Source organism: Rhinopithecus bieti, unplaced genomic scaffold (genome assembly GCF_001698545.2).
Source record: "Rhinopithecus bieti isolate Rb0 unplaced genomic scaffold, ASM169854v2 scaffold_12088, whole genome shotgun sequence".
NCBI lineage: Eukaryota > Metazoa > Chordata > Mammalia > Primates > Cercopithecidae > Rhinopithecus > Rhinopithecus bieti.
In genome coordinates this window covers 3,296,364-3,305,293 of record NW_016807975.1, presented here as the reverse complement: position 1 = coordinate 3,305,293, position 8,930 = coordinate 3,296,364, and the positions used below count along the sequence as shown (strand labels likewise).

The 8,930-nt window shown below is 39.8% G+C and overlaps 1 protein-coding gene across 2 annotated transcripts in view; it reads left to right on the top strand.

Moving 5' to 3' along the window:
* Nucleotides 1–4,340: 4,340 nt before the first annotated feature.
* Nucleotides 4,341–8,930, top strand: part of RNF20 (ring finger protein 20) — a 96,593-nt gene continuing 92,003 nt past the window's right edge. The window contains exons 1-3 of one of the 2 annotated variants that reach the window (XM_017884305.1): nt 4,341–4,550; nt 5,158–5,573; nt 8,714–8,872. The gene's annotated coding sequence lies outside the window, so the exon portion shown is untranslated. The remainder of the gene's footprint in view (nt 4,551–5,157; nt 5,574–8,713; nt 8,873–8,930) is intronic. The other variant, XM_017884309.1, reaches the window with a different exon arrangement.

The following is an 8,930-nucleotide window of genomic DNA, read 5'->3' as shown; positions in this document are numbered from 1 at the left end:
CCACCATGCCTGGCTAAGAATAACTTTTGATTGCAGGTCTACCAACAAGGAGACAGGAGTCCAGCTCAAATCTATCGCCACATGCTGGCTATAAGGCAATACTTTTATTAAGGTTTAGGGGATGGGTTCTGGGATTTACCCGATTGGTAGAAGGAAAGGGGAGGTCTGGAAAGTCCTGTGTCATGCACGGTTATCTCTTCATGCTACCTCATGGAATACATGTGCAAATTTGGGGCAAGTTAGTACGAAACATGCAGTGGAAATTCAGGCTGTGATGTCAGCAAGCTTGTTGTGCACAGACTCCAGTTGGCCATAATGATTCCAACTGATTTCAGCCAGGTGTTATCCTACAAGCAGTGAGAGTTTCCATGTTTCAGCAAGTTGTTCTGTTGTTCTTTTTCTTATCTGCCATCCTGAAAACTGAAGAATTTCTGTGTCATTTCTTTCTTTAATTGTTGGGGCACTGTTCCACAATCTTCTCTGGTGGCATGTTTGTAATCACTACTTATGTTTTTTAATTGCCCCCATTTTTGTTTTCGTTTTCAAGATTCTGCAGTAATGACAATATTTTTGAAGCACTGTCTACACTATTTGTCTATTCTGAAATTTTGTTGACAGAACTACTAAATAAATAGTACTGTTAATGGGAAACAAAGTAGAACTGTGTTAATCTAACAGAACTATCACAATAGGTTGATATTTATGGCACAGACAGAGACTATTTACACTTATTCGGGCTGGCAGAAGTGACAGTGAATGGGGGAAATGATGGCATATAATTGGGAGGCAATGGGAGATAGTGAAAGAAGCCAGAAAGGGGAATATTGATTTTTGCCCCATCCAAAGTCTCCCCTCCCACACTGTCTATATCATACCATAGTCTTTCCCTGTCTCCCCAATTTTTTCATTAATATGGATTTTTAAAAATTTTATGGCAAATATGTTAAGGAGATGAAGACTAGCTCAGCAGCAGAATCTAGCAATTGGCTCTTCATTGTGATAAGCTTGCCAAGAATTTTTAATAGTGGGCCACATGACCAGAAATCCATGTGTTGGCAAAAGAAAGTTTATATTGATTTCAGTATTAGTGCATAGCAAGTTTTATATTAAAAATAAGAAGAACTTTATACAAAAGTGTGGTTATAAACCTTGAGTTTGAACTTGTCTCTCTAGGAAGCACGTAGTAGAGTGAGGACACTGACCTCGATTGGGGACAAAACTGTCATTTTGTCATGGAGTAGAATGAATGTGATCCTGGGGAAAGGACTGAAGGGCTTGGGCAAAGGAGAAGTGAAGATTACGTTCAAGATGTATAAGAAGAGCAGAAGCCAGCTCTCCTCCCATTTCCACTTTGGTCTGGAGAGGAAGAGGCGTTTCTGCCACCCCCGTCCCCTCTGTCTTCCTTACTTTTTAGCTTCTTCCAGAGTGAGGAGGAATTACTCAAGTACTCAAAGCACAAGGCAATTACCAAACCACATTCCATTAGAGAGCAGGGTCTTTAAGCTGATGTTCCCTTAAGCTGATGCCCCAATAAGGGGCAATTACAGGCCCCTATTGCAAAACACTGGGAAAGGACATGGCCGTTCTCTGTCCTGTGCGTATGTACTATGTGCATAAATTGTATCTGGTCTGTTCCAGACCTTTTCATCACCCAGGGTGGAAGTGATGGAAAACTTCCTTAGGTTTGCAAACTTACATGGTATAATTGGATTTGGTTTAACAAAGATCTCTGCCCTGGGAGAGAAGTGGGCGCTTAGTTAATAAAAAGGTATTTTATTTTTTATTTGGTATTATTCTCATGTGGATATTCCTTAATTAGAAATCCCTGAATGGTAGGATTTCAGCTCCTAAACTGAACCCCTGACACTAACATAATTAATGTTAAACAAAATTTCTATCCAAAGGGAGCCCCAAAAAGAGGCAAAAATTGTATCTAAGCCAGAAGGACTACAACTAGGCTCAAGGTAACAGGACAAGTTCATAGGGTAGATAGTGAAACCAGGTTCCCTTTGTTGCATCATCTATGGATAGAGAGGACTATCATTTATCCATTCACCCACTCATCAACCAATCGCTCCTTTCATCCATTCAGTCGTTAACACATTTCTGAATTCCAAGCACTGGTCTGACTTCATAATACAGTAATAAACAAGTTGGTTATTGTTTGAAGGAGGATGGAAAAAAATGGGAAAAGAGGGTGTATGTAAATTTGTCATGAAATATATATATATATATATATATGAGTCAGAAGGAATGGCTCATGGCTCATACATATATATAATATATAATGACTCATATATAAAATCTCACACACACACACACGCACACACACACACACTCGAGTCAGAGAGAATGGGAAAGATGGCATAGCATTTTCTTCCACCCTTGACCTATGTTGAAGCCTACGATAGAGTGTACTCATGAGAAAGTTTTTGAGATTCTGAACATAAGCCGTACTGATTGCAAGATCAAGTGACAAAACAAAGCAACAGTTAGAAAGAGGGTCATTGTTTCCACTTTCCCCCAGGACCAAGTACTGACCTGTAAAGTAGATATCACTAGTATTCACCAAAATCTGTTCTCCTCCCTTTTCATATACATGAACCTCTCTGCACATTTTAGCCCTCTTGCAGTTAAAGTAGAGCTGTATTGATTAGTTCCAGCATTTGCAGCCTGAAGCAAAGAGCTAGTGAGTAACCAAGATTAAGTTATCAATTTAAACCTGCTTAGTTGACCAGGGAGGCTTCATGGAAAACAGCTGCCCTAAAGAGTTGCCCAGATCTCAATTAGATTTTGTGTCAGCGAGAAACAAACTTTTGTCATGGCAAGCCACTGAGAAGACACTGGGTCTTGCTGCACCAGTCTACCCTAGCCTGGAGAACTGATATTTGGGGAAGCATTAAAAAATAGTACCCCTGGCACAGGCACTGGTGGTTTCAAAATAGCTACTATAAGCGAGGGTAAAAGGCCTTTCCAGTTACTTTGCAAGGCAGTGTGGAGCCAGAACTGGAAAGGAAAGATAAAGTAGATGCTCTGTGATGATTGTAGCTAGCAGACTTCTTTGTGAGTACATACATGTAAGGTACCTTTTTGCAGACTCCCAGAAATATTTAGTAGGACTTTTGGGGCTTGAGAAAGAGTGTTACCAACAAAGGAAACTCTGCATAATTTAATCTTAACATGACTGCTTACATCCAAAGACTGGTGACACATGATGTCTTTAGGTGCTAACTGAGCTGTGGGATCTGTTAGGCAGAGGTCACAATTCTGTTTCTGGTTGGTAGGAATGACTTTAGTTCCTATCTTCATTCTTACTCCTTTCTTGAAGAGTAAAGTGTCACCCATTGCTCAAATCTCTAGGAATTTCAGGATCTCCTGGGATTCATGTCAGACTCCTCTATATCTTTTCTGGGATACTGTGTTTTTTTGGAGAACATAATTTAATTTCATTATCATAGTTTTTTTTTCTTGAAACTGAATACAGACAGGAAAATACTTTCTGACACAGATGTATTAATATTTGCATGACAAAAAGAGCTTCAGAAATTTACAGCATGGTTTATACTATACATCAAAATCCATATGACTACTTTCTGAAATTGTGAATTTATTTTCAAAAAAATAAAAAGCTCTTCATGGGTCCCAAATCAACAATTCAAGACAATTCCACAATAGATTGAAAATAAGCACAAGCTTCCATTGCCATCTGGTCAATCCCATGTCCAATTTGAATTTGATTATCTGTACTTCCTTGAAAGTAGCAACAATGATCTTATTGTTTCCATGATGTTTCATGTTCAGTTGTTCAGATGTCCTATCATATGAGAAAGAAAATGCAATCTTATGGGCCACCAGGAATCTAAGAAGCTATGCCTCTCAAAGCGCTTTGATATCTTCAATTAATCTTGTAGCAGCTAGAATATGTTTTCAATAATGTGCCTAACTTAACCATATGACCATATTAAAATAAATTTCCATGTTACTTCAATTTCTAAATAAAATGGCATGAGCAGAAAGGATATTAAAAGTCTTGATCACTTCCCCCAGCAACAGGGCAGTTACTGTTCACATTTTACCAAAGAGCTATCCATGTGCCTCTTCTTCCTGGCCAGAAAAAAGCCCCATCTTGTTTAGGTGGTGGGTAGGGAGCCACTGAGATCATAGAAGATGGGCCCCTATCCAAGCCCCAAGGGAATGAATTGCAGCTGGGCTTGTCCTGTTTTCCTTTGCCTGTGATTGGTCTAGGAGTGAGCATGTGGCCTATTTCTGGCCCTACGAAGCAAAAGGAGAGGTCTGCTGGGAGAATTCCTGAAATTGCTCTTCCTGGAAGGAGGAAAATAAACAAAACAGCCACCAAGGGACTTTACAAGAGGAAGCTTTTTATCGCAGCCCCTTCCTACTGTCATTGAATGCAGCTCTGTGAGGACATGATATTTGAAGCTGCAGAAGCTAAGGTGGCAAAAGATGGCAGAACAGAAGAGCAGACAGAATCTGAGTCCTAGATGACATCACTGCACTGCTGCAACTGCCTTCTCCAGACCTCTTGCCAGGTGAGAAAATTAAATGTCATTATTGCTTAAGCCCCTGGGAGACTAGATTCTGTTACTTGCCAGTGAATGCATCCTAATGCTGCGACCATCTCTTGCACTGAAATCAACTTGCAAAATTTACAGCACAAACTCTGCCCATGTATGAAGAGAATGTAAAAAAGCATTCCAGCATCTCTTTTGAGAAAATAAATGGATAATACCATTTTTTCTTTTCATTTGAGTTGTCCTATCTTTGGCAAGTGAAAGCTGAAAAGCAGAATTTTCACATATAAATCAAATTTCTCCATTTCCCTCCTGGCATGGGATAAGAAACTCTTAGCTCATACATGCTTTCTAATTAGTTGAGAATTGGATTTCAAGCCCTACTCTTACTGTTCGGTTTATTCTGCTTAGTTCATTCAGATGAGAGAATCCTTGAAGGTAAAGTTTAGGGTGTTTAGGGTAGTCAGACGGTTATGAACAATGATTGTGAATGATGACATATTCCAGCATTTTGGAGCAGCAACTTAGTCAGCTATCCTCAGAGCCAGTCTGAGGACTCTGGCCAATACCAGTGTGGGTTGTCTAAACAAATTAATTTTTAAAAGTAAGGAATGTGTCTTTTCAGGTCTGTGGGTCCCTATGGAAACACTGACAAGAACAGGTGGAAGAAATATGTGGTCATCGGTTAAAAACCCTGCAGGGTTCAAAGAAGGGCACTCTTACATCATGTGATGGGTGAGCTGTAGTCATTCGGTGAGGGGAACTCCAGAAGACTGGATCCAGCTCGCAACCAGCTACAGTGAAGTTATGATATGAGAAGCACTGACTTGGCACAAGACTTGGGAAAGGCAATGAGGCAGCAGGCAAGCTTTACGGGATGACACTTACCTTGAGGGAGCAAGGACAAGTTGTGACCTTCCCAGTCCTCTCTCCATTTGCAGATCAGCAAGCTTCTGTCAGCAAGGAGGGGTGGACAATGAAACTCTTTGGGTTCAGCTTGATTGTTTTTTGAGACAGGTGTTGCAAGGGACTGCCAAAAAGGTAAGTCATCTTTGGACAAGCCAAGTGCTTTGGGAGACAATCGTTTCTGAAAATAAGTGTTTGTGTCAAACATTCTCTTTGTCGGTAGGAGACTTTTTTGTTGGATCATGTTGTCCTCAGAAAAGAGGTTGCAGAGAAGATAAGGGAGTTGGGATGACTTACAGTCTCAGTGCTTTGGGGCAATTTATAGACAGCACCGTGTGATCCTGCCATCTCAGGACTTACCCCATGTTGCTAACTCCCTCACTGGGGCCAAGGTTCTGAAAGGAAGAAGGCATGTCTTATTCACTCACCTTTGAGTCTCCAGCACTGAGCACAGCACCTGTCACTCAGTAGGCACTCAATAAATGTAAATTGATATGAAACATGACACAAGGTGCCTTTCACAGAACAAAAATTAATTTGTCCTAAAGGCCTCCTGGGATACAATTTTGAATTTTAGTATGTGTCTACGTTGGGGTTAAGGTTAACGTTTAAGTGTGACAAGAAGGGGTTAGTTTGGCTGAAATAGTTCTTCCTGTGGTGTTAACTGGTAAAATGAAATATAATGTTATTCTAATCTCTTCCAAGCCTTTCCTGATTCAAACATGGAAATGTGTTTCTGCAGATTGCGGCATTTCAGCTAAAAGTTCAACAAGATTAAAAAGGAGAAAGCTTGAGTCATTTGAGTGAATATCGCAAACAGGATTTAGGTATTCATTAAGATAAGGATAAACTGCTAAATTTAGGTTTACTCATGATTAATTTGTTTGATGTATTTCCTTGCAGAATAATACATGAACTAGATTTTGAATGTGATACAGACACACACCATTTTTTACATACATAGCTTTTAAAATTTAGATGTATTCTATGTGTACAATCCAGAAAGGAGATGAAAGCCTGCCTCCTCTTTTATAAACTTATTTGGAGGGGGAGCTAAATGGAAGCCAAACTTTTGCTGAACTCCAGTTGGAAATGGATTCTGGATACACTGGGGCTGGAGAAAGTTAGGGTTGAGAAGGACAAGAGGCATTGCACAAACACATTCCTGGAAATGAATCTACACAGACTGGTTGACTTGAAAACTGGTTAACCAGAAATTTTGCCCTGCTTGGGGTAAAGCTAGAAACATTGAATCCCAAAATCTGTGAATAACATGCCTAATAGGAAAACTGAAAATTCTGTGTATTTCTTTTCCAAAATTAAATGGCAGCCAATGTTTGCAGGTAAAAAAACAAAACAAACAAACAAACAAAAAACCACAATGGGGAATTAGATTACAGCTGTTTGCTTAAAAATTGTTAACTGATTTTGTTGTTTGTTTAACGGAAACATTTGCATTGTGCATTCTTGTTATTTGAAGAAAAATGGTGAGAATATCACAGTGCAAATGCAGAATACAAGTTTGATAGAACTAATCTAATTTACCTTAGATACACTCCTCATCCGGGAGAATTTATTTAACTGGTAATTTAATTTAGGTGGAGAGGCACTTTAATTGGAGTTGATTACTGTGGGATTTTTATACACTGTACGATGCACTGTTGAGTTACAGCACCACATGATGTAAAGTTGGGTAATTTTAAGTCACTGGATATTTTTATCCCAACTATAATAGAATTTGCTGAAAAATGCTTATTAACTGAAACTGTTTTCTAGGTTGGATACTATTTGGAAAATCTTTGGGACTATGTCAAAGATGATTGGAAATTTAATAGAGCTAGCAGACCAAAAAACAAAACAAAACAAAACAAAAAGACTGAATTTATTAGGACTGCAGTGGTGAAGTGCTGCCACTTCAGGACACCCCACTGCCTGAATCACAGCAGTGTTGCGAATCATCACTCTGCAGTGAATGGGAATTTTTGGTTTAGAGTTTAACAGATTTTCCTGGTCTTTCTCCTAGCGACCGACACAGAAATATGAAAGAATAAAATGATTTCAAAAAAAGCACCTACGTTAACCATTTGGGGGTGAAAATGATGAAAATGTAAAGGCAAATGATGAATTTATCAGAGAATGAAGGAACAGATAGCATATGTATGTAGGAACACAGTAGCTTTAAAATATCAGAAAGACGAGGAAAAGGACAGAGATGCCAAGTGAAGCAGAGGGTTTCTACATTTGTCATCGGCTCTTGCATGTCCCACGTTCCCTTATGTAATAGATCTTTAATGGGTGCCCTACTGTCACAGAACCTTTGTAAGACCAGCCTATGCAGAATGCAAAGGAACTAAATAATGGACAGTTAATGTTCTGGCAAAGCAATTTATTATCTTGCTAGGAGCTGGTTTCTCATTGCATTTAGAATAAACTTTAAACAGCTATATCACCTTCCAGGCCTGATATGATCTGGCCCCTGCAAACTTACCTTCATGTCTTCCCACTCCCATCCTCCTTCTTCAAGCTCTAGCTACACTGGCTTTCTTTCATCCTTGGACTTTTAACACTGATTCTTTCTGCAAGGCCTTTGCACTGCCGTGCTCTCTCTCTCTGGAATGCTTTTCCTTGGCTGAATTTTTCCATGTAATTCAGGTCTTAGTTCAATTTTAATATCCCCCAACTGATTTCCCATCCTATCTAAAGCAGTCCATGTCCTTCCCTATCCCTAGGTCCTGCTATCACATTACCTAGTTAGATTTCCTTGAAACCTCTTGAAATTCCCTTATTTATTCTTTTGAGTTTTTTTCTGCTTCACCTTCCCCATAGAACATGAGCTCCTCAGTGTCAGGGGTCTTCTGTTTCGTTCATTGCTATATCCCCAACACCTAGAATAGAACATGACACATAGTGAGCAATGAATGAATGAGAAAGAGTACAAGACTCACAGTGGAACTGCCTACAAACCAAAGGAATACTGGACAAAAAGAAATGGTCTAGGGAAGAAAATCAGGAAGAAGAGGAACAAAGAATGGGGTCTAGTGACTGAGAATTGGTTATAGTGCACACTTTTAGCTCCTATACAATGTTTGTTACATGCATTCCAAGCAGAGGGAATGGCAAGTGCTAAGAGGAAGTCTTTCCATCATCACACACAGCCGTTTTTCACTTTGTTGTTGCTAGTGGTTTTGTTTTCAGTGTGTGTTGGGAGTTGGGGGAGGATGGGTGTGAGGGATCCCTGTGTTTCTCTCAGAGGAAGGCTGGGTTTTTTCTTTCAGGCTACAGGTGTTGCTGCATGTTCTTGGGGTTGTTAATGGAGCACAGACAGGAATACCACCCATGGCAGCTCTGCAACTTATTCTAAGACTTTTAGACCAAGAGGCAGGAAAGAGTGAAGGAATGATCACCACACTGTACCAGGGGTATACTGGTGAGAGGTAAGATGATTTGGGTGGCAGGGGTGACCCCCAATTTTTTTAACCCAGAAAAAGACGG